This window comes from Zosterops lateralis (assembly GCF_965231275.1).
Source record: "Zosterops lateralis genome assembly, chromosome: 7".
Classification (NCBI taxonomy): Eukaryota; Metazoa; Chordata; class Aves; order Passeriformes; family Zosteropidae; genus Zosterops; species Zosterops lateralis.
Window position 1 is genome coordinate 35,186,307 of NC_139767.1, and position 5,000 is coordinate 35,191,306.

Consider the following 5,000-nt stretch of genomic DNA (forward strand, 5'->3'; position numbering starts at 1 on the left):
CATCCCCACCAGGTATCAAATGAGCTCCAGGAAATAGGTTTCTTTTTTATCCAACTTCGCTCTGAAATGAGAAAATGAGCACCCTGGCCAGGAGGCCCTGCAAACCAAAAGGGATTGCAGTCTTTGGGCTCCTCGCCACCAAGGAGGCTTAATTGTGGTGGGCGACGCCAAGAGCCTAAAACAAACGCCGGCACGGAGCTGGATGCTGGAGTCCCTTTCGCAACAGCCACATAAAAGTAGGTTGATAATTAGTGGCCATTGACTTTAATGATGTAACGCGCTAATAATGGCATTGAAAATCACCCCTCATTGTCTGTAATACCAACCTCGATCCTACCTAGCTGAAACATCTCTCTCTGCGCCCAGCCCGAGGAATGCCTGGATTTACAGCCGTTTATCGCTTTACAATTAAAATATTTGTCAATGTTTCATTTCCTAAAACTGCAATGAAGACCCTTATTTAGACTTTCAAATGTAAAGAAAATTTGGATCTAAGAGTTTATTTCACCTCTAGGTTCATTTTGCCTTCTCTTCCATAATCTCTTTTTTTTTCTCCTCTTTCTTTCCTTTTTTTTTTTTTTTTTTTTTTTTTTTTTTTTTTTTTTTTTTTTTTTTTTTTGATCAGAGGCATGAAAGACTGAGTAAGTGCGAATGCTTAGGTACCTGGGGTATGGAAAGGTGGTAATTAGCACAGCAGGATAATTGATGTGTAGATTGCAGCATGAACAAATGCTTTGACTTGTTTGTTCTTCTCACTCTTCCACATTCAATCTCTTCTCTCGCCTTTATTTATTTATTTTTTAATCCAGCCTAGCTAATGAACACCTTCCTTTGCTTAGTTAAGTTGATAAGAGAGATATATATCCATTTAAATAGAGGGGTTTATCTCCTCCCATTGTATGAAATCAGGAAAAGACTTTTCCTTACACTTTCTCTTTTGCTCTGCCTTTGCAATAAAAACTTTGAGGAAGGCAAGGAAGAAGACTCTAAAGGTGGAATTAGAGGACGGTAGGATTTAATTGTCTGCATTTTCTGAAGCACGAAGCTATGGGCATCAGCCATACTTTCACTGCTGTTATTTAACAAGTAGTTGGAATAAAGAAATTGGAGCGAACCCAGGTTTTTCATGCAGCCATAGAATTATGAAGAATTATGTCCCGTAGAGGACATGGAATTGCCTGTGCGTATGAAGTTATGCCCAAGTGCAAAGCTTCAACGGACCGAGGTCTTTTGCTATTTGCCATTTGGCAAAAGCCACTTGCAAGGCCTTGGTGTACATCTGCAGCAGGTATTTTGTGGTGATGGAGAGAAAAAAGGGTGCAACACTCGGTTACTTCTGCTTAAATTACGACACAGGGAAAAATAATAGAAAGCCAGCGAGGAGTTTTTCTGTTGCCTTCGTGTAAAACAAACACATCTTTGTTTCGTAAAACGATGATGTGCAGGCCATTCCTCCCTAACGATCCTTTGGGGTGCGTGGAGAGAAGAGATGCAAAAACGAGCCTAGAAATTCAGTTTAATATGCACGGGTGAGTGTTTTGCTCCCCGAATGGCACGCAGACTATGCAGACTTGCTGTTATATTTTTAACTTAATGCGCGGCGTATTAGCCATTACGTCCTGGGAGTGGACACATGTCATCCTGAATCAGAGATGAGCTCCACATGGCAGGGATCCCTGAGCCTGTGCAGGGCTCGGTGCTGAACCAGGATCCCTCGCCTGTAAAGTCTGTTCCGAGCCCAATCCTGCAATGCTCCCTCTGGTAAAACTGCCATTAGCTACAGGAGCTGATATTGGTAATTTACATTTTGCCAGCCGTAGACTCAAGTTACAAACCGCTGCTTGTTCTGGGGACAGATTTAGACCTAATGATAAAATTATACTTTTTCGCAGCAACTGTTGCCCTTGGACATGCTTAGAAGTTTTATGGCAGTTCTGCATCTGCTTATCTAATTGCCAAACCAGCTTTTTGAAGCTCCTTAGCTGTGCTACCTGCAGAAAGTGTGCAAACCTAACGCAGGAGCAATTAGCTTTACTTTTGCAGGCTAAGCAAACATGATGATGGCTGATCCCAGTGTCTTGCTGTGGCTTCTCCTGCTGCCAGTTGGGCCCTTGCTCCATTGGAGATAATCCTGTTTAGCTACTCTACGAGCCTGCTCACTAACACGACAGGCTGGTTGCAACTCTGGAGCACCTCAGAGCATTTCCCAGAGAGGCTGTGGCTGCCTCTGGATCCCTGGAAGTGTCCAAGGCCAGGTTGGACAGGGCTTGGAGCAACCTGAGACAGTGGAAGGTGTCCCTGCCCATGGCAGAGGGGTTGGAATGAGATGGTGTTTAAGGTGCCTTCCATCCAAAACCATTCTGGGATCTCCTGTTGGTTGTGTGGATAACGACACTCACGGAAGAAGCATTTCATGGTAACCCAACACAATTTGATGGGGGCTGTAGAAGGGAAAAGGCAGCAAGACAAACCATCAGACAGAAAATCTGTTTATCAGTATCCTTTTTCCCCTGCACAGCCCTCAGTAGGGGAGTTTGAGAGCCATTGGGAGTTCCATGGTCATTAGAGCACCAGAGCCATTAGAAATACATGGGATATTTGAGGAGCCCCCTCCATTTGTCCCACATGGGAGATGCTTCCTTGTCTCCTGGTTTATCCCTCCTTTTCCATGACTTTTAGGAAATGTGTAAGGCTTTAGCATCCTTAGCAAAGATAAACTCCACCAGTAAAACTCTCAGGAAAGGAACCATACACGGATAAAATCAACATGGATGAAACCCTTTTCAGCAAGGGAGTTTCATGTCCAGCCCTGCATCAAGCAAAACCTTGCAGAAAGCTGAATATAGACAGTATTCATGACATGGTGGGGCACCTTTCTAACTTACAGCAATTTATCTTTTTGCCAGGGAGCAGACAAGGCCCTGCCACTGATGGAGGGTGGATGTCATCTGCACCTACAAAGGCTTCTGACCACAGAAAGAAAAAGGCAGGCTAGAGGAGGAGAATCAGAATTCCAGCAAGTTGCTTGCTAGCTTTCCAAGCCTGGAGAGCAAACTGAAGTGTATTATTAGCTCTTTTCTATTTCCCTCAAAAGCTGATGAAGAAGAAGTTGGAAACTGTAATATTTAACTGCCAAATAACTCAAAAAATTCCAATAGCGCCTGACATACGAGCCAAGGAACCCACTGAAAATGTACATTTGCATCCAAGCCATAATACACTGAGCTATGATCTCATCCCGAGGTGAGCTTTTTCTTTTTTTTTTAATTTTGTTTTATTTGGTTTTGGTTCTTTGAGTAAAAAAAAAAAAAAAATTGAAATGAGGAAACAAGTATTAAACCTTACACTAGGGGGTAGAACAGGGACTGTCACTGTCAGTCCCTTCTCCACAGGGTTCCTGCTGTGTGGGAGGAATGGTTTTCTCCAGCTCTACCACAGGGATGGTGAAGTGACAACTTCCACTGCCCTCCCATGTGAGCTGAGAACTATGAGCCAAAACCTGGCCCCTCCCTGTCCCCATGGAAAGGAGAGGACAAAATCAGGAGCCCATGGTCCTCTCCAACCCCCTTCTCTGGGGGTGATCCCTGCCCAGCTGTCAGGGCTATCCCAGCAGCTCATGGGAAATGCCACTTCCCAAAGCAGGAGCCAATCACTTTTGCAACATCCAAGCTAAATAAATGGTTTCCAAATTCCTGATCAAACTTCTCATTCATGTTTCAGTTCAGAAATTATGAACAGGACAGCCCAGTTTTATCTTAAAAGCATCTGGATCCTTGTGTTTTTGGGAAGCACAAATATCCTGATATTAGAAAAAAGAAAAAAGTTTTAAACATAAAAATGCTTGTGAGACTGGCAACTCTTATTAAAAGCTAGGGCTTTTTTTTCACTGGGTAATTTTCCAGATTTCTCACAGCCCTGGAACACAGGAGAGAATTTGGGAAACAAGGGAAACATAGGTGGGAAAAATATACGAAAAGAAAACATGTAAAAGAAAACACATTTAAATTTGTTTCCACGTATGAGATCATGTTTCTGGCACTTTGCAGAAGTCCTATGGAAGCTGTTATTTCCAATATAGGAATACTACAGTGACTAAATTGGTGTTAAATTTAAATCTATTCAGGAAGTAATAGTCAATCTGCATTCCATGTAAAGACTCTCACAGGCAAAATTATTTATACAAGGTAAAGTTGGCAAAAGGAAGTCCAATGAAAGAAAAGAAATTACATGTATTAACCCAACCCTTCCCAGCTAAATACTTCAATAGTCCTTCCTCAGGAAAATAGAGCTTTAGCCAGTGTGAGAGTAACACATTTTGTTAAAGTGGAAGTGATGTTTCAGGAACTGCTATTTTAGATGCATTATGAAACAATATAAGTCCATGTGATCCTTTAAAGTGAGTGTCACTATTTGCAGACAGATTTTTACTAATAGTTTAATTCCACATGAAGTGTAAAATGCATCCCACAAATGTGCAGCTACGTAATTGGATAGATGTTTTCACAGATGTATATTTAATTTTACAACTTTTGAACCTTCTTTGCGTTTATTAATTCGTTTCTGCAACATTTAGGTCCGAATTTTGCCACACATGCACAGCTCCAAGGAGGCCTGATTTTAATTATATTCACGCAGATTTTATGCCAGGGTAACTATTGACTTAAATCAACCTTCTTAGCCCATGATTTACATCAATATAACTTTGACTAGAATCAGGCTCAGTTGAAGCTGTGTAGAAATAACCCTGCCAGAATTTCCCTCCGGGTTCTTTTTACTACTGGTTGTACAGAGTAAATAATTATTTTGGGCCAGCATGTGTGAAAACTTAAAATACTTTTAAAACATGAGGAAAAGAGATACTGATTTTCAGAGGACTCTCTATAAGCTCGTGGTATCCTGGCTGGAAATTGCTGTTACTCTTTTGAGAAGTTCATTTTGTCCTGTGCATGCTTGTCACAAGGGCAGAAAAAAACTCCTTAAAATAAAAAGGGTACCCCAAA

The 5,000-nt window shown here is 41.7% G+C and overlaps 2 protein-coding genes across 2 annotated transcripts in view; both read right to left on the reverse strand.

Moving 5' to 3' along the window:
* The window catches only part of GTDC1 (glycosyltransferase like domain containing 1), a 431,567-nt gene that overhangs the window by 375,610 nt on the left and 50,957 nt on the right, over positions 1 to 5,000 (reverse strand). The gene's annotated exons all lie outside the window — the stretch shown is intronic.
* Positions 1 to 5,000, reverse strand: part of ZEB2 (zinc finger E-box binding homeobox 2) — a 114,836-nt gene that overhangs the window by 48,686 nt on the left and 61,150 nt on the right. The window lies entirely within an intron of this gene.